General features: G+C 47.0%; 1 protein-coding gene and 1 long non-coding RNA gene across 4 annotated transcripts in view; one reads left to right on the top strand and one right to left on the bottom strand.

Moving 5' to 3' along the window:
* DopEcR (G-protein coupled receptor DopEcR) overlaps positions 1–26,234 on the bottom strand; it is a 356,283-nt gene that overhangs the window by 70,381 nt on the left and 259,668 nt on the right. The gene's annotated exons all lie outside the window — the stretch shown is intronic.
* On the top strand, positions 18,940–19,725 carry LOC144104769 (uncharacterized). The gene is made up of 2 exons (XR_013308630.1): positions 18,940–19,045; positions 19,435–19,725. It is a non-coding gene; the product is annotated as an uncharacterized LOC144104769 (long non-coding RNA).

The raw sequence follows: 26,234 nt of genomic DNA, 5'->3' as shown, positions 1-26,234 counted from the left end.
GTGTGACGAGGGCACTTCCCCAGCAAAACAGCACAGTAAGAAGAAGACGCGTTTCTGGGTGGCTCAGAGTTTAGGGCGCTCGACTACTGATCCGGAGTTCCCGGGTTCGAACCCGACCGCGGCGGCTGCGTTTTTATGGAGGAAAAACGCTAAGGCGCCCGTGTGCTGTGCGATGCCAGTGCACGCAAAAGATCCCCAGGTGGTCGAAATTATTCCGCAGACCTCCACTACGACACCTCTTTTTTCCTTTCTTCTTTCACTGCCCCCTTTATCGCGTCCCTTACGGCGCAGTTCAGGTGTCCGCCGATATATGAGACAGATATTGCGCCATTTCCTTTCCCCCAAAACCAATTATTATTATTATTATTATTATTATTATTATTATTATTATTATTATTATTATTATTATTATTATTATTATTATTATTATTATTATAGCTAATACGGCTGTAATAACGGGCAGCGATTCTTATTGTACCATTTTACGATTTAGGCGAAAAAAATTTGAAGTTGAATGCCACCGCCGCCGGTGATGGTTCTCCCGTAACGCCACTGCACTGCACAACACTTGGCTGCGGTGCTGCTCGGCACAACTAATCTGCCGTGTACACTCGGGTTCATGTTTTCACGGCCTCATCGTGGCCGGCAGCAGCGCTTCTCACGCGCTGTGTTTACGCGAGCAGTGGTGCGCGCAGTATCGAGCGACTCGGGCATCCGGCGTAACGCATATAAAAGGACTGCGTTTAGCAAACCCCTTTGCCTTCCCTTGCTCCATCACGCCCCGTGCTCGGAGCCGATACATTTGGCTGGGCTCCCGAAATATGCAAGATCAGTTATTCGCCTAATAGAGCAGATGAAACATACGTACGATATACTGTTGCGACTGTGAGGTGGTCCCGTAGCGCTCGCCACCCGTTTTGTGCCAGAGCGTTGCCAGCTCTCTAGTCGGTAGCGAAGACTCCGAGTCAGGCGTCGGTGAGAACAACAAAAGGGATTTTATACATTATGTACAGAGCATTATACAGGACGAGATTGGCACAGGGGCCGAGAGCTAACGGCAAACGCGACTGTTCTCGCGCAGCGACGTCCGGCGAGACTCCAACGCGTCACACGTCTCACTCCACTCATGAGCAGCACTCTGCTCACGGTGGGTCGGTCGGTCTCTGTAGAACGGGCTCGGTAGAACGGAGGTGCTCTCCAGGCGGCAGCGTTGGTGCTTATAAAGCCCCGAGAAACGGTTGTAACTCAAATGGTCCAATACATAGCCAGCACTTGACGGCCGTCCGAGAGGTCCAACCAGCGACCGCGCTGGCCACCCGCTTCAAGTTTGCCGCGCGCGGTGACTTCCAGGGGGAAAGGGGAACCGGCGCCTGGCAATTTGATGCGCGTTTGGACATGTCGCTAGCCGATGCTTCTTCATAGGGCGCCGCTGCCTGGCTGCGCAGCATCTTAGCTTGTCAAGGGAGCGTTAGCGCGCTGTTGCGTTGCGGCGCAGCACCGGGCTTGTCCAAGGGCACAACAATACCGCGTGGATTAATTAGCCAGGAAGTGTTTTTTTTTTCCATCAAAGGTATTCACCGCGTCAAGAATCGGCACTTGTTCTGGTGTTCTGGAAAAGCTGGTACTAGAATACAACTGCATGGCGAGGGCTTCTGCAATACGCCGCGCATTCATCGCCTTCCTACACAAATGATACGAACATGTGCATCCTGCGGCAGTCGCCCACAGACCTACCTCCCTTGCCGCCGCTGTGGCTTAGTTATGGCGCTCGGCTGCTGACCCTAAAGACGCGGGTTCGATCCCGGCCGGGGCGGTCGAATTTCGATGGAGGCGAAATTCTAGAGGCCCGTCTTCTGTGCGATGTCAGTGCACGTTAAAGAACCCCAAGCGCTCTAAATTATTCCGGAGCCCCCCCCCCCCCCCCCCCCCTACGGCGTCCGTCACAGCCTGAGTCGCTTTTGGTGCGTTAAATCCTCAACACCATTGACCACAGTCTTCCCGAGCAAAGGCAGCCAAAGCGAATCAATGCGAATGACAGCAGCGCCACTGGGGGCACCTCATGGTAGGAGCTCCCTGTTGTGGTCGGCCACCGCTCCTTTCTCTCTACCGTGGCCGACTGCAAGCTGTCAGCTCACTTTCGCCGTTCCCGGCAGAAAGTGCCAACATTTTGATCATTGCGTCCTCATTAAAGCGTAATTAATTGAACACTAAAAGATTTGATTAGTTCAATAAAATGTTCATAATGCTATATTTTAGCCTCTAGCGTATTCGAAGCAAGGGAAAGCAAGGGAAAGGGTCGACGCAAGAATGCACCGCCTGCCCAGTTTCCCTCCGACCCAAAGAGGAGACACGCCCGTGGCGCGCCTGAAAAAGGCGTAGCAAACGGCTTCGGGTGAGTGTGTAGATAGACAGCGGATAAGTCAGGATATTTCGATTTGGGATATTGCGTTGATAACGGTTAAATGACATTGGCGCATCACACTGTGCAGTCTGCCGTGCTTGAAACGTGGAAGCGGCAGGCGTAGGGTGCGCTAGTGTTGACATACGTGGCATTATCTCGATATTTTACCGTTGGCCGTTATCACGCGTTCCGCACCATTTTCGTTCGCTGACTGCCATCGCGCAAAGTCGGGCTAGTGCAGAACACGGGGCATCCTGCATTTCATAGTGTTACACAACCGCACAGGACAGGACCGAGGGCGTATGCTGATCATCGAACCCGGATCGTCACTCAATCAGCAAGGAAACAATTTGTTTCATGCGGCTGTCAGGGCCTACTTGAAAAGAAGAGCAGCGAAACGGCCGGCATGCGCCTCTAAGGAATGGGCGAGAGCGTGCCATGCAGTGCTGTGGCATTACGGGGCAAGAATTACCGGCGGTAACTTCCAGAATTTTTTTAGTCTAAAACAAAACTTGCTCGAATAAAATAGCCGAGCTTAATTACAGTCATATTGGCTGTATAATGAGTTGTATTTTGTATTTTTACTTCGACCTCAGCAGTACGGCATTTAAGGCCGAATACGACGCCAATCACTTTTTGCCTGTTTCGTTTTTTTTCTATTAATTTATCGTGCTCCATTCGAGTTCTAACATTTTTACCAAGCACTGCATTTCCCATACAACAAATCAAGCGTTTTATTTTGCCGGGTAACGTCGGGCACGTTTCCTGGAAAAAAAAAATGTAAACATGGTACCTTGTGACTAAAATAAAGAATTCAAAATTTATAAAACTTTCTCTGCCTACCGGCAGTTTGCTATTGACTGATACTAAACCTCAATGCTTCTAGAGTGCTCAGGGAAAACTTCTAGCGCAGAATTTTTTTTTAATTTTTTTTCAAATGACACTTAATTTTGCATTAGTGTGTGAGATTCAAACCGGTGTCGCATGACTGCAAGAAAATTTTTCCCACAATTATTCACGGAAATTATCTTCGACAGTGCGATAAAGAGCGATACATGTTATTGGATGAAATCAGGAACGGTTGACCGCAAAACCTGGTGGGTTTGGCGTGAAATGGCCCCATTTCAAGATCCCCTTATGGAAAGACCCTGCCGCTGAGAAATGGCAGGAACAGGTACTTTTGACCGTTCAATTTGGTCGCCGTTACAGGAATGCTGCAGTACTCGCCAGGCCAAAACTCCTAGAGGGAGAAAAAAATTAAATTTTCGCGCTCAGGCAACCGGTTAAATAGGTAAAACTTAATTAGTCACATTAGAGACATTTAGCATAGCGTGTACCACCACCGCGTACCACGCGGCGCCAGTGCGCACGCGCTGACTGCCCCGACGCGGCAGGCCGGCACCTAGCTCCAACTGGCGCCCTCAAGACGATCTGCGCATGCGCAGTGGCGGCGTGCGATACGCGGTAAGCGGCAGAAGTAGTGTGTGCACTATGCTAAAAGTCTCTATTCTGTTTTACTCATTTTCTCTTGGCGTACCATAATTAGGGGCCAAAACATTTTAGGAAACTAACACTGCCGCCAGTAGGTACATTTCTTTTGTTAACGCGTGTAATAAAAATAAGTGCTTATGTCCGGGCAGTGCCCAGCGTACTGCAGCGCTCTTTTTTATATTTCTTACTACTCCAGTTATATCACAAAAAGAACAGCGCTACAGCGGGGACAAAAAATAATGAGGCAGGAAGTCTTTGTGCTTGTCCGCAAGGAAACCCTCATGCTGTTGTAACGCACGCTGTTCTGCAAAACACTGTGTGTAGTGTGTTTCTTAATTTTAATAGTAGAAATCTATTCCATCTGTTGTTATGCATTACATTCATATCCCTATTCAAAATGATGTGCTGTCGCTGGACGATGCACGGGTGTAAGGGCCTCGTCAGGCAGAAGGTCCTTTAGCCGCTTTTGTGTCTGAATAAAAAAGTGAATTGAACCGAGTATTTTTGTGTTTGTTGTGCATGTATACTGTTCATGTTTGTTGCGTGCACGTGCCATTAAAACCTTTTGCCTGCAACGCGAGACACAACCAGACGTCTGTGGAACGATCATGATCCCACACGGCAACTCTGTAGACTTGCACATCTGGCGTCTTGACTTTAAAAAAAATTTCACTGCGAAAAGAACTGGTCAATTGGGGCTGAAACCAAGGGCCAGGCTCAATGGATGGGCGAGTTGTGCGACTGCTTTGAAGATTCCGCTTCGTCTGCTCGATGAAATTAAAGTCACTAGGAAGAGTCACCGCTTCTCATAAAAAAATATAGTTGCCGGGGTCATTTAAGGAACTTACGTGCGAGCAATGCAAAAGCACTGCAATTATATTAGAATTTCATTCGAATTCTCTTTTAGTTCTATTATATTTTATTCTACTTATTTGTAGTTCGTGCACTTGTAAGTACAATAGCGCTGACTATTACTGGTTAGCGTTTCACATTTAACCCCCGCGTTTGATGACGTGACACCGTTTCGACCAATCGCGAGTTGTGTACCACAACCATCTTTTTTGCGACGCCCGGCTTTTGTGGCGATGATTTATCTAATGCCTTCGCGTTAAAAAATCAACAATCTCTCGTTTTAATTACCTATAGGAAAACAAATTAGCGACCAATCAGTCGGCAGCACTGCAAAATAAATGTGTATACTACAAGTCGTATCGCAGCGCTCATAAGTTTAAAGAAACAAAAATTTTATTTGCAACAAGAGCGTTAAATGAACCCACTCCGGTTGCAGCTATTTAAAACTGCGGGTCGGCAGCGATGAGTGCGAGGCTGCTTCTCGTCAGTGCAAAATGCTTTGCGAGATGTGCCTTTATGCAAATGACCGCCGTCGTAAGGGAGATAGCCCTTGGTCGCGCGCGAGCGCGTATGAGCGGTGAGCGCAATTTTCGGATACATGTCCTTAATTTCAAACGTCTTCTGAGTGCCAGCGTGCAAGGGTATAGACGGCACGCGGCACTCGGATGTGCAGGCTCCGTATACCTGCGGCCAGTGGGGGAAAAGGGGGGGGGGGGGGTGCGCTGCGGACGACAGCGGTGCGCTCAATTTGCAAAGCGCGAGCGCCAGCTACACGCCTCGTTTGCGTAATGGATCGCGCGATGTGCCGGCGCGGCGCTCCTCAGTGGGACGGCACCGTGCATTTGCGAAGGGTTCGAGGGGTGGGGGGCGCTATTAGAAAAGACAAACGGCACATCCTCTATTTCGCGGCCCACATTTATGCCCCTTCTTTTCGCACGCGTGTTGTTCATTTTTCTCTTTCAAGAAGACTCAAAAGAAACCCGTTTCTGGAGCATGCCTCCTCGTTAGAACGGCTTCGTGCGGCCGCACGCGAGCCATGTTTTTAGCCACTTGAAGCCACCTTTGCTGAGCACAAAGAGTTTCGGCTTTGGAGGCAGGCTCGAAACGCCATTAGGAAAGAGGCTAAATAAGCTACGGCGCGTATGTAAGAATTAAGTTTACAGCAGAGGAGTGCTGTAGTCAAGCTAAGGAGTCAATGCTCGAGTTGCCGCTTCTCTTTTGGACGTCTCGTTTCTTGGGCTAATTGCGCAGTAAAATGAGGAGACAACTTGCTCTTTGGCTTCATCAGTAAGTGCGCACACAGGAAACGTATAGCAGCCCACGCAGCAACAGCGGATAACGGTTCGAAGTGAAAGCGTCGTTCGTCACCGTCCTTGGTTCATATGGCTATGATAAACTCAGGACGAAAAGCTGTTAGAGGGGAACAAGAACTCTGTGTAGAGAGGAACACTGGATAACACTGGTAGAGAAGTAGTTCAGTCGAGAATCTAGTCCCCAGCCATCTTTTCGATGCCGCTTTACTCGTCCTGGCAGCTTCCCTTCAGGGGGAATCGGGAGGGCGCTGTCATGGCGAAACCGCTGCCTGTTCCGCCAAGCGCGCCCTCTGGTTGGAACAGATTCCATTGGTAAAACTGTACAGTTGTTCAACAGCAACGAACACACAGCTCGAAACACGGCTCACGACTTTTCCTCTTGGTATTCTGTGTTGCTTTTTAGTGCTCTGGCACTAGAGCTTCCGCTCAGCCTCTTAGCCGTTGTGTGTGCGGTCTCTCTCTGTGGGAAGTCACGTGACCTAGCTAGCACACCTAGGTTGCTTCTCTGGGGACTTCAGTGCGCTAGCGCTAGAGCTCCCACTTGCCGATTTCGTCGATGCCCAACGTGGCAGGTGGCAGTACAATTAAGGATTAGTCGCGCGAGTTTGCTCGGGAAGAGCCACCTGGGTCTCACAAGCTGTGCACCGATGGCAGCACTTGCCACCGCAGGGCAGTTTCGCATCTCTTGACCGCTGCACCACTGCGCCAGGAGGCGTATGACGACTCTCGGGAATCTATGAAGGTAAAGTAGAGAGTGGCCGCAATGAGAGAACGAAAACCGAAATGCTAACGCACCTAATTCTCATCTAGGCTAACCAGGGTAAATTGTCTGTCATTTCTTTCTTCCGAAAATATTACGCTCTTATGTTCTAGCATTGCTCTGTCTTAGCTCACCTTTTCGCAGTCTCTTTCATTTGCAGGGAAGCGTTTAATTATTCATACCTGGTTCATTTATTGCTCAGTGCGATTGGAGGGACAGTTACACGCTATTCAGCCCCACCTGAAACCTTTCATACACGGCCCTTCCAGTTTCACGCTCACAGAGCATTATAACTCTTCGGTTGCTATAATAACACTGACTGCGCTCCAATAATGTACTCCAGGATGCAGTGAAATCATGATGCAGTCGCGCTTCCTTGCGTGTACACTTAACTACATGTTTAGCTATTCTCGCCTTCTCCCTGCCCATAAAAGCACAGGGAACAGGGCAACTAGCCAGAATAAACTCTTGAAACCGTCAAAGCAGCAAGTATGGACGCAGCGGTCACCAGTGAAATCGTTCCCTCGCCTGCGGTGAAACGTTCAGGATACCTGGCACATGACTATAGACGCTGCATGCAAGTCTGCCTTTTTTTCCACATTCTGCGCTTTTGGTTACTTCACTGAAGGCGGAAATCTCCGCGCGCAGTAACAAGCGAGAACCACCTACTAACGCCAAAAGTCATGCTTTTTACTTCCCAGGTCACGTGCAGTTACCACAAAGGAACGCCGTTAAAGGGACACTGAGGAGAATCCTATCAATTTTTTTTTTGTTAGCAAAATCTGATAGTTCGGCATTTCATGGTTTTGTTGCCGCTTGTCCGGGAGCGAAAGATGCATTTATTTCAAGAAAATTTGGATTCGAAGTTAAAAACGTTATTCCCGCCGCTCCGATTCAAACTCGAGAACTCTTATGACGTCACCGGACGGAGTTACGTGAAACGTGACGTAAACGTACACACCGTGATTTCTGGCGGCTAGCGGTGAGGTCTAGCAGCTGTCGAAGTGAAAGCTACCGCCGCCGCACGTTGAAGGCATCTATCGGGGGTCGCTACCGCCGCTTCGTTTACGTTTGCACCGGCGTCTTGCCAGCGTTACGATGGATCCCGTTCCCGAACCCGACGACGTAGTTCTCGCAAAAACTCCGGCCTGCATTTCAGCGACCTCAGCCCCACAGAGCGTGCGACGCTTTTGAGGGAGCACGGTTAGGTTAGGTGCCGGCGGGTTGTTTCCCCTTCCGTCATGAGCAGCCGTTGCAAATTAAATATCATAACCCCAGTGCGGGGAGTCACAAGGGGCCAGGACAAGGTCGGCGCCTTGCGCCCATCGGAGGCTGGCCGGGGCTTTGGGGCCAAAGGATTGTGATTCCTTGAACGGCACGGTTGCACGGCGCAGCAGACGGCGTCGAGGTCTCCCACGGTTGCAAGGGCCAAGTTATTTATTTATTTTTTTTGCCACAACAAACGGATGGGTGCTCAAGGGCGGTCGCGTTTAAAGTTGGCGGCTTGAAACTAAAGCCGGCGCACGACGCTTCAACAGCATCCGCTAGATCCAACGGGTCCACGGGATCGGTCTCTCTCGCCCACTTGCATGTACCTTCAGATATGTACTGTGAATGGATTAAATTAGCCGAGCTCGAAAAGAACAGCTCCGCCCAACTGCCGAAGCTATTGAACTGCGTCACAACGCGCTCCTCGCCGAGGAGCCGAATCAGTCTGGCCGGGCCGGCGGCGGCTGGCGCACTCGGCGCGAAATAGAGACATGCTCCAAGTCTCCCCGCCAGTGCGGTCAGAGTGCGCAGAAGCCGCCGAACGCGTCGGCGGTCAAGCGCAGTTGGAGTATAGAGGGTCTCGCTTTGGTCGACGTGACTTCCCCGTGCAGCGCGCGCGCGCGCCTCGCCGCAGCGTAAACGCGCCTTAACAGAGCCTGCGCTTAACCGCTAACCAACATATTCGGCGGCGGCATCGATGGGAGCCACTGAAACCCCCCGCCCACTCAATGAATAAAAGTAAAGAAGTCCGATGCCGAGGTTCGGATTCGAACCAGTGCCTTCGGCGTCAGAGGCGGAAACGCTACCGCTCCGCCACGACGGCTCAAGTTACAGCCGTCAATAAAGGCGCATCTAGTGAATGCACTCTTCTGATGCAGAAATCTCCGCGCTTTCGCTAGGTATATCCTGGCCTAACAGAGCTAGGCCATCAGCAATTTTTAATAAGTGCCTTGTGCCTTGTCTCCCGTCCCTAATAAACGATTTCCGTTAAGTAGTTTGAAGTTGAATGGCACAACCGGGAATGTTTCGCCGGGCGAGCGTGCGAATACACAAGTGCTGCCTTGTACGATCACCGACCATCGTTCCATCATAGTTCTTCATCGACCGTGGCGATCATCTGACCAGCCTTAACAGGCTCCTTCAAAGGTTAACTAGCACTTGAAGCGGCCCTTTGAGTTCCTCTGCTGTTCGGCGCTTGTAAATCGACGCACGTCAAAAACAAAACCACGGGCCACGCAAAGCTCATAGACGCGAAGGACCATAAAAAATCGAAACTCTCCTGGCCGCCTGTGGCGCCGCCAAGCATCGGTTTTCTTTGCTTCCAACATTCAGGTTGTCTTTTGTCTGCCGTCCTTGTGTTATAAAAGTGCACTATCGGTTTTGAAACAAAACTTATTTCAATATTGAACCGCGCAACCTACCTTTGTCAGCCTCAGAGATTAGCACCCCCATGTAGGACGGGTAATTCCTCCAAGGTGGCGTCTCTTGTCCTAAGGCATCACCACGCTTGTACTTGCTAGATTGGCCTGTGGCGGCGATACCTGTATTTTGGGTTTTGGTACTTTCTACCTTACAAGATCTTTGTGTTCAGTAAGAGCGGCGTTTTTGTGATCATGAGCTGGTATTCTATCGATACAAGCCAACTTCAATTTCTCCTGTGTCCCTTTAACAGCGACAGACTAGAGTGCCTCGCGCTAGATGTCGCGAGGTGCGCGTGCTTCGAGGCACTCTACGCAGAAATTACAGTGGCCTCATACAAGGCTTTTCGCGTGCACGTGCAGCGCCTTCGGAGTTTTCGCAGCTCTCTCCGAGGAGGCCGAAGCCGGGACAAGTGCCCCAAAGAACGACTGAAAAAAAAAAAAGGCGCTTTCGTTGCCTTCATCAGTGGTATCGCCCGTAAACCGCGCATTATTGTCGACTCTCCGGCTTTTCCTGCACATGCGGTCGTCGCCAGAGACTGGACTGTTGTAATCTGTTTCAGCCTCGCACATTACGAGTTGCGTGTCAGACAGCCTCGTGCAAGGCGAGAGCCGCTAGCCTACATACAGCCAGGTGCCAATCAGAGCGAGCAAGCACTGCGAGAGAGGCGCAGAGGCTACGCAACTCGGAGAAGCACAGTCAGCCAAGACGGAACACTGAGTACAAATTGGGGTTTGCGTGCACCGACGGAATGTCACGTTCTAACGACGAATACGCTACTTTCACTGAAAACTGCGCTTTTATAAGCTCTGGGAAAGGGCAAAAAGGAGACACGGGTGTCGCCATCGCCGGCCGGTTTCGGAAGTAAACTGCGTGCGTCGACAGAGTTTGCTCGACGATAATCATAGAGGTTAGGTTACGCCTCCGTTCAATTCAGGACAGTTATCATTGGAGTCCTTTTCGCTAGAGAGGTGACGAGTTTTAATCGAGCGCCGGGAAAATACACATCCAACGCTTGTTTTGTCTAGTCTCTCTTTTGTACGTTTTCGCTGCGCTGCTGTGAATCATGAGTACATACCAATTCGCCCGACTGTCTTCACACATCACGGTGAAATATTTTAATGCTGTGTAGACAACAACGTACCAGGAAAGAACCGCGTAACTTTACTAGGAATAAAAATTTAATCCATTTAGTCCCTAGCGTCCTTTCAAAATTACGGTGATCGCCTCCGTGCCGGCCGACAATAGCTAGAGTGCCGACAGATCTGGTGTGAGGATCCCACGTAGTACGTAAAAAGTGCCGGCGAAGGATACAGGACAAGGGTGGATACTTGTGCGAGTCGGCAACCCATGACATGAGAGTGTAGCGCACAAAAACACGAAGGACGAAGAACCGAGACACACTCCACAAACGCTAATCACCGACTCCTATATTTCCTGGTCAACAAAGGCGAGCGCGACACGCACGCAGTATCATGGCGAATGCGGCAGGAAGTAGAACGTTCTTTAGGCTAGTTGGCTCATTGCAGAAAAAAGGCTAGTACTGCGCGAATGAGACACGACAGGAGAACAGGAACAAACACTGCGCCTGTGGTGTCGTGTTTGTTCCTGTTCTCCTTTCGTGTCTCATTCGCGCAGTACTAGCCTTTTTTCTGCGGCAGGAAAAACAGCAATGAATCAAAAGACAAGGGCCAAAAAACTGCAGGGGACACTTAGGTTCCGCCTTGAGGTTATGACGTGTTTACGTAACGAGTTAATTCCCATATATACAGAATTGGTCATTCTATACTCTACGTTCATAGACCCCTGCGAGTCCTCATACCTCTCCTGGCGCAGTGGTGCAGCGTTTAAGGGATGCGCCACTGCTCTGCGACGGCAGGTGCCCCCAGCGGTGGGCCTTGTGCTGCCCATGGGTTGCTCTTCCCGAGCGACCAACCATTAATTTAACTACCACCTGCCACGGTGGCCAGTTTGCTCACAATCTGGTGGGCAGGTTGTGGTGACGCCGCAAGGTCACGTGACCTAGCCTTCCCACCTGCCTCCTAGGTTGCCATCTCGGGACCAGCTGACAGAGCCGTGCTCGCGAGTTTTCGCTCACAACGCCGATGCCGACACCAACGACTACGTCAACGACGCCAGATTTTCTGCGTAACGAGGCCTTTAAGGACCAGAGAGAAGCGCAAATCACCAAGAATCACCAATTACGGTAGCTAAGAAGACCAGCTCTCTTTCTGACAGGGAGATGGCGTGCTGACTAACGCATATTTTTTTTTTTGAAAGTGGTGATCTGCGCAGATTCCACTATTTCTCATGTTAGCTGATTTTTGCATCTGGCCACGATCTAGCATTCATTATGAAACGGCGTGCAGCCACACTCCTAAAGTGGAAAGCCAAATTACTTCAATTGTATGTCTATATCTTGTTTTTGTGTTCTCAGAGCCTTTCATTCCAACCCTCCCGGATTGACCATCATGCTGCTTATCACACGAAAGCGGGATGTTCTGAAATATGCCCTCGGTACATTTCACAAATTTTGTTTCGTGATTAACGGTGGGCTGCAGTTTTTCCGGGTGCCTATCGGCGGGCAGTTTTTGTTCTTTTTCTTTTTTTTGCAGAGGTTAGCTTAGGAGGAGCGGAAAATACCACGCGAACATTCGACTTCTCTGCGGTTTCTTCGAGGTTGTGCAATGTAAGAAATGACAGCTATCTTGCCTTCCGTTTTTCGTGATGACTGAGTCGACTCTGGTTTGTTCATAGCGAAAACGTTCATAGCACAAAAAAAAATGCAAGCCTGCCGACGGCAGATCTGCGATTATATTGATTGTTTTAGTGAAGTTTTACAATATATGAAAAATTGCGTTCATAACTCTTTCCTGTTCAAAATGTTTTATTCCAGAATTGTTGGGTGTGGTGAATAGCTCCAACATGCGTAGTTGTTCATGAATTTAAAACGGATGTCGAAGAAACGGGCCCTTTGGTCTGTGGACATTTCGTGAGTCAACTGCAGCTGGTAAAAGTGCTCTTGTACTGCGGCTAAACTACCTGATCCACCTGCTCCGAACACGGTGCTGTACAGTCAACAAAACAAAGAAAATCGTCGGCAAATGTAAAGACTCTACCCACACTGCAATTTGCAAGTCAGTCCCGTATGATCCTGTCGGTATGTGCTAGGTACAGGTCACTACGGTACGGGGGCCGAGCAGGAACCAGTGCACATTCCCTGCCTCTGAACGTGTGGCGTGCGTTGCCAATGAACCACATCAATTTTTAAAAAATACGGTAGATCGACAAGCCGGTTTCATTTTGAAATGCCACGACGCCGAAGTGGTGGACTGCAAATGTGGGGCGCCATGTTGGCAGTCTCTGCAAAACAAGCAACCGGTTCCAGGCCATTCCGTGCTTCTTGACGACAGTAGTGATTTGGAAAGTGGAAGCTTCCAGGAGCGTGTGCGGTCCCGATAGCGCCTCGGAGCTTAGTCGTCTAGCTTTCTGAAATACTCTCTCAATGTTTCAAGCAGGTTAATGAACGCTGGAAAAACAGGGGCCACAAACGCTGCCGCGTCTGCACCAGCACCACTTCAAACACCGCGCCGACGATTGCTGCAGTTCTCCCGCCAGAAGCATTTTGGGAACGTTCTGTTCTAATCATCTGCTGGCTACAAAAAAGAAAAAAGGTTATAGATGGCGACGTCACACTGCATAAGTTTCTACCATTATATTTTTGCGCTTCCCAGATTTTTGTGGTAAAAAAGAAAAGTAAAGCACCAAATGGACGCCTGTTTCGGCAATAACCTCAGTTGACAGTCAGCGATGCGTTTTTACGTTTTTTTCCCCTCTGTATCGGCGTCTGCGTTATTTTTAGCAGGGCAAAGGCAACGAGCTCAGCCGCTCTCTCTTCTGGGTCGGTCACTGCGATGCATTCGGTTTCTAAAGTGAGCTCGACTAGCAGAAACAAGCGGGGTGAGCGAGCACCCACTGCCGCCGTTGGCTCCCACCACAAACAAGGCCGACTTCATTTCACGACGGGAATGTTTAGCAGAACAAGACGGTGGACGTACGTACTATCAGCAAGGAACGAAACGCGAACGAGAAAATTGAGGCGGCAGCACAAAAACACAAATGTATTAGCTTCTGCAGAGCAAATATGGGGTAGGTTGATTAACACTTCTTAAGAAGTGTGTTCGCGCCTCCGAAATTAAAATAGTAGGAGCTAGTCTCGGGCTTGCCCTGGCTAAGAGCTTCTTATTTTGATGTTCGCGCCTCAGTTGTATTGTTCGCGTTTCATAGTGCATGAGGCAATATGCTCCACTAAGGTAGCACACAGGGGAGCCCTGCGCCGGCCCTCAGTGACGACACCACTGCACTGTTAATCTCGCCTGCAGATAAACTGACCGGACTCTACAGGTTAAAGGGCGACTTTAGGCGGGTGCCTCAATAACAAGTGTAATCAGGTATATGTTTTCACTGTACTTTCTATCTTTATGTGGAATGTGGGGGCATTTCTCTTGTCGACACGAGGCAGTGAGGAACACGGGGGTTGATGAACTTATTTGGACCCTCTCGATTCTGGCTGGTTCCAGTTAAATTTTATTACGTGAAACCGCGGTCCAGGTAATCTCCTTCTCTCTTCTGTATCTCATTCTCTCCCCTTCCTATTTACTCCAGTCGGCCGCGACGCCATTTTCGCTTTGTGTGGTTCGTAGCGTGATGTTTCTTTGGGGCTTACTTTCGTGTGGTATAAATGATGCCCAGCTTGGCGCTGTGGCTGCGTGGCGACGCAACAGAAGTGATGTGTGACTCTTGCGCTTGGGAGTATGTTATGATGCGTCTGTGGTTGGTCGTGAGAGCTCGTTCGATATACTGCAGTGAACCCCACGTAGACACGCCCCCCCCCCCCCCCCCCCCGCGCGGCGCGCGCTCAAAAATGGTTCAGCGCTTTAATTGCGGCATTGAAGCGATTATTACAAGCAAGACGACCATTTGACTCTAGTGCAGCGTGAAATTTGTACCACTGTGAAAGCCGTGGCTATCACTGCTCGAAAGCCCGATGGAACCAAGGAGACGAAAGCACATACGAAGCACTGATGTTTCTTATCCTTCACTAATAACAGTGTTGCCTGCGAGTGTGTGTTCACTTCTGTCTTGGTCTTTGGTTTGCACTGTTATTTATAGTGAAGCCATGCAACATGACGAAATAGGAGTTTCACAGCTTGAAAATAGCGTGCGCAAATTTCCGTGTGCCATTTTATTTGCAGCCCAAAGAGCTTTAAGCTTTTAGTGCGGATCGGATTTGGTCGATGTTTCACTTCGCAGCAGCTCACAACGTACTAAGCTGACACTGTAATGGGTCTTTGCAAATGAACAAAGAAAGAAGCTGTCACGTATTTCCTAATGACATATTTGAATTAACTAGTTCTTTGAAACGTAGTCTGAGATGCTGTGGCAAAAGGCAATATTTTTTGCCTGACAAAGGCCACAACAACCAAAGCATTTGTACACTCTCCAAGAAAAAGCAATGAAAATACTTGAGTTTTTGTGTTGCATAAAAATTAGATTTGTTACATTTTTCTCCTGCTATGCTTTTAGCTAGATTAATTTGCTTATATTTTATTTTGCAGGCTAAAGACATATTCATCACTTTTTGAAAGGTGTGTAATAAATGGCATTCATGTTGTAATGTGGTGGCGCACTAAATTTACTCGTGCAATTTTTTTTCTGTCTGAAAAAACTTTGCAACCATATTTGTAATGCCCTTTATAACGTAATTGCGTTTTTGTGAGGCATTCCAACATCACGCTTATGAGTTGTGTACGAGATGTGGGGAATTGAGAATATACATTAATCATTAGCTGTCACAGTGAATGACTTATTTTCAGTTCAAGCAGCGAAATTTGGTACTCTGAATGCCATTTGGTTCTTTCGGCCCTACCTTATAGACATTAATACGATCTGTAAATGATCGAGATTGCCTTGGATGATGAAGAGTACACGTAATGGAGAGTACATCAAGTGCAAATAGCTCGGAATTCTGGTGAGAGATATCAGGGCCTTCATACTGTGACAAAATCAGCAACTGTATTTTGGAGAAAAATTTCAGTAATATGCGCCCATGCTACGTCAACATAACAGCGAAGTCAACCGGTAAAGGAAAAAATGCAAACAATGTAGCAGACATGGTCACGCGAGACGACAGCATGTAGTCGAGAGTAGGCATTCATCAAGTCAAGGGACTGCCTTGAAAACGTGAGCTGCAGCCATAAATGAGATGTAAATTCACGAATGAGTGAAACTAGTTTATCAGAGTTGCTAGAAACTAGTACAGCCAAACAGTGGCTATGGCGGCAAAGTGGACTTCAGGTCACGTGAGACATATATATGATACAAGAAAGACGACACTGCAGAGGTCCCAGTACAGTACGAGGTCCTATACAGTCTCCGGACTTCGGGACCTCCTTCTGCATACCCTTCGTGACATCAGTCTGCTTTACCTAAAAAAAAAAAACATCAGGGAACCTAAATAACATGTCGGCAAGCCACACTTGCAGTGCTACTGGGATTGAGAGTGATGGCTTTTTGTTACAGCGTGCAATACATGTGGGCCTTTGGTATAATAATAATAATAATAATAATAATAATAATAATAATAATAATAATAATAATAATAATAATAATAATAATAATAATAATAATAATAATAATAATAATAATAATAATACTTGGTTTTTTGGGGAAAGGAAATGGCGCAGTATCTGTCTCATATATCGTTGGACACCTGAACCACGCCGTAAGGGAAGGGATAAAGGAGGGAGTGAAAGAGGAAAGGTATACTATGATATCTGCCATACAGAAATAAAGAGACAATTTTTGATTCAATCGGTAACTGGTCATGTTGAAATGACACCAAATACCATACATTTGTACCAGCAAGTGCTTGTCACTGCCATATTAAAACATCGTTCATTATGAATGTCATGAAGTATTCCATTATTTTAGCAATGTTACACGCAACTGGATACATTTTTTTGTTTTGTTATGCGTTTGTTGCATTGCTGTTGTATGTGAAGCTACTTCTTATGATGTTACGCATAATTTTTTTTTCAAAGCTGCAATGCCGCAGTGCTTCTCTTTTTTGCACGCTGAAATGCGCCTGTTACATCTGTTCACACCATGGTGAAAGCATTTGGTTCCTACCTCTGTCTGACCTGAATCTCTTTATCTGGCCTATACGCAGTTACCTTGCCGCGTCGGTCTATCAACACGCGATGGAAGTTACATGCAGCTAGTACGCTACATGCCACTTTGCAGACAAGCGACAAGAGATGGCGAGCCGACTAATGTATACACCCGATCATTTCAATGCGCTTCCCCTAATTATGAGCGCATTTTATGAAAGGACATGCGGGTGCGTACTTAATTCGTTTATTTTACCTTGTGACAATGACGACCAAGATTTCCAGCATACTAAGTACATTTTGTTTTGTTTTTTTAAATGCCGACATAAGCTTGCCACGTGTTGGCTACCTTCTATTGCTCCACGTACTTATCTCCCAGAAAATTGAGTCAATACAACCAGCACTGTAATCTATGTAGCCTGTAACCACTCAAAATTAAACACTGTTGACAGTGCCTTGCATGCGCTTTTTTTCGCGGTTAAGTCATTTGTATTGTTTTATGCACTGAGTTCATTGTGTACATTACAAAGCAACAACGCTAATATATCTACCCCAGAACCATGAGTTGCCCCTCGAGTTGGCAGTTGATGCATCAACGTACTTTATTGGCATGCTAGTTAAGACAAGAAAGAAATGCTGATACGACATGCATTCACAAAAATTGTTTTCCTTTGGCTAAACTGTGATATTCTCCTGGGCTGCACGTGATTCATACCCACGTTCTGGTAATCGCATGGATGGTTGCAGGCAGCCTAATACCCCTGTCACACGGCGCGTGTAATGTCATTCGCAGCGAATGACATTACATTTGAATGGCGTTTTTTTTTGCTGCTACACGGGCACAGTCAATGGGATTCACAGCTAACGACATGCGTCCAGTGAATGAGTTTCCCGAACTCATGCACGCGCGACCTGTGTAATCTCGACGACAGCGACTTGGTGAAAATTTACAAAACTGATTAGTGAAAACATAATATAAACAATAAAAAAATTTACTGTTTGCTCTTAAAATATATTTGAAATCTTTTTTTGACGTACACGAGGATGTCTGAAGAAATGTGTACAACTATATTCTTGTTTGTTTACAGCTCGTTCTCGGTATTGACAGTGCGGACGAAGCGCGGTTGGCGTGACTGCATTTTCGCGTGCCATCTGCCATGGAAGACAGCTGCACAGCCTCGTCAGCGCAAAATCGCAAGCCGAAGGCGCATTGGACCGATGAGGAAACGCCCGTACTTCTCAAAGTCTGGGAAGATCATATCGGCGATCTGCGCCGGGCGAAGCGCAACCTGCAGGTGTACGTCTCCATGGCCGAATGTCTTCGCGCGCAAGGTGTGGAAAAGTCAATCAAAGAAATAAAATCGAAGATCGAAAACCTCGGAAACAGGTACCGGTAAGTGAAAACTTGCGTCCTACATTACAAGTGCTCAGCTGCTGAAAGACGCGGGTTCGATCCTGGCCGCGGCGGTCGCATTTCAATGGAGGCAAAATGGCAGGGGCCGTGTGCTATGCGATGTCAGTGCGCGTTATAGAACCCTAGGTTGTCGAAATTCCGGAGCCCTCCACCACGGCGTTTCTCATAGCCTGAGTCGCTTTGGAACATTAAACCCCATAAACCAAACCATCTACATTACAAGGCGCCGTCGCCGTGTGCGTGCCGTTTTCAGCGGTCGGGGCAATGTATGGTACCACGCGCACACGCTTTAAAAGAGGCACTGAAGAACAATCGGCCTGTGCCTCGCCGTTCACACGGCGCTTAATTTACGTAATCTGTGATGCAATCTGTCCGCAGATTCCTTTTGTCACGCCAGCACATGCGCCGCTACTTTGTAGTGATACATTTACTACAGCTCGGTATGCAAACGCATCGTTAATGCATTTGTTTTTAATTTTTTATTACAAGACCCGTTAATCTGACTGCTCTCGAAGTACTAGTTCATTTCACAGTGTTTTTATTTTTGCTTTGTGCGTCCGACGACCACCGTTTTCTTATCATGACTCGGGAAATTAATGTTATTCGAAACTGCTAAAGTGTCGAAATATGTGAAAAGCTGCATTTGACTAGTTCTTGTGCAAGCAGCATGGATGCAATATATTGCTGGGCAAATATCACTACCAGACAGCATACCAACAACGGTTAAATGCTTTTCTAGTACCAGTGATGTTGTAGGGTCCTCTCAAGAATATAAATGAAATTGCCGAAATCGCATACCTTTCTTGCAGGAAACTTAGCCGCAAGACAATTGGTCAAGGTGCCATTACATGGCGCTATTACAAAGAAATTGCCCGATTTCTTGGTCGCCTGCCCATCAACGATAGCAGCCTGATGGATGAAACAGTGGATGACGAAAACGTCTCTGTCGAAATGGTAAGTACACGTCTGTAGAATAATGCAGGGCTTCTGCAAACTCAGTAAGAGATAATTCTCAGGTATATGACACATTGATCTATAGTGTTCGTCTGGAGGAATGGCACATGATAAACATGGCTTGTTTATTGATTCATCACCCTCAGCACCCCTTGTGGCTGGGTAAAACTGTACACATGAATTCAAATTGGGCATGGTAAGAGCATAAGAGAAATGTCACAGCCACATAATGCTAGGGTAGGATAGAATATTCGATATAGAAATGCGCACACTATGCATGCTAAGGTGAAGGAATGCATGCAACCCGTAGCTGTGTTTCACTTCCTTAGTAACATCCAGGAGAGTCATTGCAAGCCACCTTTTCACACACATTTTTTTCTCTTTTTCAGCTAATAGACAGCATGCAGCAGGAGCCACCATCACCAGCTGATGACGAGTCGTCGAGGACACAGGCTGCAGTCTCCGAGCCACCTTCGCCACCACCATATGAATCGAGATGCCAACCGTCAGCCCTGCCCTCATCCTCTTCACCTTTACCGGCAGCACCCAGCACAGGCCACAGATTATAAACAGCACCACCAAACAGCGAAGCCACCGAACACCACCACCAAACACCAGCACCAAACAGCCACCATCAAACACCACCACCAAACAGCCACCAAACAGCGAAGCCAAGCAGGCATGCCGCACAAAAGAGCCTCTTACAAGATCTTGTCAACCCAAATCGTGAGTTGTGCGCCGACCTCAGAAGAAGCTGGAGAGAAGAAATGGAGTTGAGTAGAATGGAGATGGAAATTCTCCGGGAATCAACAGCCACCGAGAAACAGTTGACGAATGCACTCCTCAAATACCTGGAGAAATAAAGTACGGTCATATTCAATTCAATTGCACTTATTTCTCAGAAAATTCTGGCTGGCTGCCTGGACTAAAAGCTGTAGGTATACAGCTTGACGAGGCCAAGGCAGCCGTTACAAGAAACAGGGGCAGACTCAGTTCAAAATCGTTACATGCACAGAAAAAAAGGAGCAGATACAGTTGAAAATCTTCACATACACAAAATAAAAAAAGCTAACATATAGTCAGGTTACAGTTTTCACAAAAACAGGACAGTCAAAAAGCAAAAAATCATCATTAATGAAAATACGGTAGTGCAAAAAACAAATTTGCAAAAACATACAAGGGAACAGCTGTACTTGGGTGCGAAGAGGTCAGGAATTAGTTCTGAAGAAATAATTCATGCAATGCTTTCTTAGTAGGGTTATTTATATCTTTATATCTATTTAAAATTATTAGAACGATTAGGGGAAATTATTAGGGGAATCCCCCAAGGTGAAGTATAATTGTAATAAGGAAGTAATTACTCACTAGGTATCCACCCAATGCCGTATGACTGTGCTTCGGTGGATGCCAATGAGTAATTACTCCCTTATCACAATTCTACTCCACCTTGGGGGATTCCTCATTGGCATCCACCCAATGCCGTATGGCTGCATTTGGGTGGATGCCAATGAGTAATTACTCCCTTATTCGAAATAAAGTATGTTCTTGAGCTCCTCATGGGTCACTACATTTACTGGGCCCGCTTCCAGAAATACTCTGCAAGTGCAGCCCTCACGTCCTGGCCGTCTCCAGTACATGCATCACTGTTGTGTGACGGCTGCTGGTACAGTGCATTGAATGTGTGCATGTCTTGTGCCCACTACTCGTCCACGTTGTCTCGAAAGGCTTCGCAGATGTTGAGCAAAGTACAGGACGCCTTAATGGCCTGCTTTGCATTTGACGGTTTACACTCCCTTCTCTTCATAATGAACCTGAAGCGTGCCTTCACTCTCCCAAATGCATTTTCCACAATTCTCCTCGACCTGGATAGGTTGTAGTTGAAGAGAGCTGGTTTCGACCCGCATGGGGCATTTGAAAATGGCTTCAGCAAATGCGATGTGAGTGGAAAGGTGTGGTCACACAGAATAATTGGTGCAACAGGTGTCCCTTCAATGACGGAAACTGGAGAAATGAAGCGGTCACAATCCACAATTCTCTTCAGCTTGGACCGCCCATACACATGGGCGTCATGGCATCTGCCTGGGCTTCCCACGTTCAAATAGAGGAACCGGTACTGGTGATCAACAATCGCCAGCAGTATGATACTGTGCCTGCATGTAAGAACTGTTTGTCAGCATAGTGCAGAAACTGTCTGAAGTAAATTAAAATGTTTTGATCAGTCTGTCAACATCAAGTTTAGAAATACTGAGAACAGGAGTGTATATACAGAAATATTTGGATTTACAGCGGTTTCCTCCTAGGCAATGTATTTTACCACCTGAAAAACACAAATTAATGATGCTTCTCCGGTCGACGCTTTCTTTTGTGAGCGGAATGTCTACCTGAAGCAACTAGTATTTTAGTTTGGGTTGGTAGGTTTATCGAAAATCTTTACTGCATTACTTTGAAGGAGAAAAAAGGCACAAACGCTAGCTTTTATCAATCAAAACAAACAAAAATGAGGATGTGTGTTCTATTTATCATGTGCAGAAAAAATAAATGCTCATCTGTCAGTGAAGGAGCTGATGCAGCATTATGCATTTCAGTAGACATACTGCATATGATTCTGTGTAACAAATCGACATTTTTTTTAAAAGGAAACCTGAATGTCGCGGTACCTTATAAACAAGAATTTATTGGTTAATGCCGCTTTCATTCATTGACTGTTTTGTCCCTGCGCTGCTATTAACAAATTCAAAGGCAATGTAAAAGAACGTACCAGCCCTTATAGTTGTAATAGTCTGCTGCATCTTTCTTGGGCGGTGATATGGCGAAGTGGCACCCGTCTAGCGCGCCGATGGCCTGCGGAAAACCAGTGACGGCGTAACACGCCCGCATGTGCTCGGCCATATGCCGTGGCATGTGCAGCCAGGTGCTCTCAAGGTTGTTGACAACTGCTTGACAGAATTCTCTGAATACGGTATTCACAGTGGACCGGCCAATGCCAAAAAGGTATGCAATTGTCCTGCCCTCGGCGCTGGAACACAGGCGGTACAATCCCACGGCAACGCGTTTCTCCACAGTAATGGGCTTGCGCATGTTCGTGACCTGGCACTGCAAGACTGACTGCAGCGATTCTACCACGTACCTGAACGTCGCAGGGCTCACGCGGAAGGCCTGCTTAAAATGATATTCACCCAGGCTAGGCAGCGTGTCCTCAAACCAGTTTTCATTTCTTGGAAACGCCCATCTTTCTCGGGTAATTCCTGATGAATTAGAGGCCCAAACAGCGGCCGACGTAAAAGCATTGGCCAGCAAACGCTGTTCCAAATCCATCGTAGTCTTCGCGGATTCATCAATGGCAAGCCTCACTCGCTTCAGCCGGTTCCGACGTTTCATTTTCAACAGCTGGAGAACAATTAATGTTCGCTTGAACTGCTCATCATTCGTCACGGTCACAATTTCGCCAACACTTCCACAGCTCGCCATATTGCTGACTACGAGAGGCATCACAAGTGGCTTTCAGCCTGTCTTGCTTTGGATAGTTAAGCGGCTCTGTCATGGACTATTGCTGACCATTAGTATTCCAATATATTTTTAATAGCCTGTCAATCTTTAGCATTATACTACTAAAAATAAAAACAGAACATGCGTAAGGAAAAAGCATAATTTGTAACGTTTTGTTATCATCCTAGTTTGCCGATGAACATCGCCATCAATTGCAAATATCGGTGAAATGACATTTCCTATCGCCGTGTAGACAGGAAACGTCATGTCGCAATGACATTCACTTTGCCTGTCATTTCCTGCGAATGACATTACACGCGCCGTGTGACAGGGGTATAACCAATATCACTCACGAAAGTGTGTTCTGGAAAGCGCATGCATAAAAAAAAATGCAGGTCGTTTGTGATAGAAAAGTGCCAACCTCTACTAGGCTGTTTTGCAGTGCAACAGAAGTTGAGAAATGGTGAGTACTAGCTAGCAATTTATTTCTGTTTTCATGTTGGGTACAACACGCAATTATAGAACACAAGCCTGGTTGCTGCAAGTAAGTACAGAAATTGCTCTTAATTCTGTTCACTCAGAGTGTTTTTAATGCATTGCTCCCTTTTGGCTAATCCAGTCAGTGCTTAGATTATGACTAAGGGGCACCCTTAAAATAATGTGAAAATGCATATTTGGGCTGCGTTGGTTTATTTTCTTATTTATTTATTTACAAAACCTCAAAACCCCAGGGGAACGGGGTTTTATATGAGAGGTGGGCTAGACATGATTAACAGAAAAGTTGTTCGATGGCGATTTTGAAGTGGCTGAGGTTAGAGTAAAGGATCACATTTGAGTGAAGAAAGTTCCAGTCGATGGCAGTCGTTACAAATAAGGAGTTGAAATGTGTGTTTGTTCGGGCATGTGGCGGATAAATGGCCAGTGGTGTGGGTGATGCGCCCGGAAGTCCGGTGAACTGGCATGGTGACTGCAGTGCTAGGTGATCAGGCTTGATAGAATTTGTGAAACAAGCAGAGGCTAGATATTTTTAGGTGCGCTTGTAGGCTTGAAAGGCCGGCTTTAACTTTTAGGTTCGTGACGCTTGTATCGCGGCAGTAAGCAGAAAATATAAATCTGGGTGCATGATTTTGAGTTGTTTTAATAGCAGCTGTTGAGTTATGGTGATGCGCGTCCCATAATGCACATGCGTACTCCAGTTTGGGCCTCTCAAGGGTAACGTATGCTAGTTGTTTTAGGCGAGAAGGCGAATGAGTTAGGTAACGTCGAAGGAAGCCAAGAGTGCGGTTAGCACCATTAGTGATATTTGTAATGTGAGAAAACCATCTGAGATGACTGGAAATATGAATGCCTAAATATTTCAGAGGAGCCGGAAGAGATAGCCGACCCGCTCAGTAAGCAGTTGTGGCTTCCGAAGGATAATACTGACATCTTTGGAAGGCAATTAGGTTAGGGCTGTTTGGTTAACACTAAGAGTCATTAGTTAATTTCGATACCGTTCTCAGACTTTTGCCAGCTAGTTCTTACGCGATGTTCCGAAACGGGGACAGGGAATGAAATGATCTTTATGAGGACGTTCTGCTCGGAAAAAGAGAGACGGCCCCATGCAGCGAAGCTTGTTGGTGCAAGCATCCTGTAATTACGCACAAAAAATTGCGTTTTTGGATGCAGTCATGACCGCATCTATACCATGGCTAATTAAGTTGAATGTAAAATCATAACGCAGTTTTAAAATGCGTGTGCGCCACCCATTTCGCGTATCAGTCGCTCTTTTTGTTACTGCTACAGATGCACAACAAAGTCAAGTCAGCAGCTGCTGGCGTCCGCTACCGCCACCTTCTGTACAAGTTGAAAGGTGAAATAACGTGAGTTTTTGAATGCACGCGCTGGGTCAAGACCCTATAGTATCTCTAACATGCTTTACAGCCCAATAGTGGTTGCACTACATGTCTGCACACTGCATGTCCTAGTGCCACTTTGCACGGATGGGCAGATATCCTAAACTGCAGAGCTCAAGCGAGCGCGCAGTTCAGGCAATCCCTCAGGTTCCATTTGGAACTTCAGAGCAATTCCTGAAGCCTTGTTTTAGCGGTTTTGTGAACGGTATATGAGTGAGATCCTTCTGTAGCGGCGTTGTATGCATATTACAAACAATAATGCATCATGCTTACACTAGTGGTCGTCTCTCGTGTTATGGCTCTTTTACATCTTGTAAGACGTGGGCGGCTTAGTGGAACAGATGCCATGGGACATAAACAATTTGACCAGCAGGTAATATGTTTTTTCACACCGTTCCAGCATGTGGTGCTATGTTATAAATAAATCTCTGTAAGGAAATAAAATCTGCGCCTGTTCAGGAAAGGTGTGAAACAAAATTCCTCCAAATACCAGAAAAATCACCCAAACTGCAATCACAGATGCGCTCTTTATTCCCGCTCACTACGGCTAGAATACAATGTGAGCCTGGGGCACACACTGAAAAGTGAGTAATTGTAAAAGACGAGATAGCCAAGTAGGTCAAAATGGCACGAAGTATCGAAGAATGGGGAACGTCGTATCTTTAAGATCTTCAAGGGATGACTGTAGGCTTGTAAAAGAGACTTACCATGCTTTTTTAAAAGACATATTGCGTCTGTTGAGTAGGCGCGGCCGCGAGTTATCGATTGCGCTACCCTCAAGTAGTTTTTCTACGACTGCCTGGGAAATGACTGACACAAAAGAGTGAAACGGAACCAAAAGGTGGGTCCTTACATTTGTTAAGATTTTCTCTTAGTTTTCCCATTTGTAGCTTGAATTATTTCGTCATTTACAGAGTTTGATTGTCGACAGAATGCAGCATGCAGATATCATCGCAGAAATATTTTTTATTCAGGCTTAAATGATTATTATCAACAGCATCCATGCTTTGTTTCAGTGCTACAAGCTCCACAGGGTGTTAAAAAGTCTGAATGTGACAGAACTGCAGAAATTTAACTCTATTATAAAAATGTTTCTCCCAATAGCTTCTTGCACGCATTGTGTTTTTGAGCAAAACCAGTGAAGAGTTACCCCCCCCCCCCCCCTTCCCTCCAACACCCGGCCATTCAGAGGATACCTGTAATAAAGTTTCAGAGACTGTGAGAATAACTTTGGCTAGAAAACCCGGTAGCTGTTCACCGAAACGGCTCGGTGAAAATAATTGGGGTGCCATTCCACTTTAAAAAATACATCGGATAAGCTGTTGCTGACCATGAAAAATTAAGCGAAAAGCTGTCCCTGCGTTGGCATTCCCGGTATGTTTTCGGCTCCTGCATAACGGTCGCGGCTTCAAAGAGCCGGCCGGGACCCTCTGCCTTTTTCACGCGGAAGGAATTCAAAGAGGAGTGACGAACTACAGCGACCCCTACGAATTTCAGAGCGTCATGTTTAAACGGCGATCAAGAGTATTACACACGCGGAGAGCGGCTGCGACACTACAATACTAGAGATTTTTAGAATAGGGTGACCCTATCGGTTAGGCCATAGGGGAATAGCGGGGCGTCAGTGCGTGGGTGCCGGACTATAACGCCCTTCCCTCTGTTTACTGTCCTGCACCCGCGCACTGGCCCCCGCTATGTCCCCAACTGATAGCGTGACCCTAAAGGTCTCTAATATCGCTAAATCTAGCACAGCGCTGGCATGGTAACCGATCTATTTTGCACTTCAAGTGCACATGTGCACTTAGCAC

The sequence above is a fragment of the Amblyomma americanum genome, chromosome 1, assembly GCF_052857255.1.
Source record: "Amblyomma americanum isolate KBUSLIRL-KWMA chromosome 1, ASM5285725v1, whole genome shotgun sequence".
Taxonomy (NCBI): Eukaryota; Metazoa; Arthropoda; class Arachnida; order Ixodida; family Ixodidae; genus Amblyomma; species Amblyomma americanum.
Note: the sequence above shows the minus strand (reverse complement) of the source record. Positions and strands in the feature narration are given on the sequence as shown.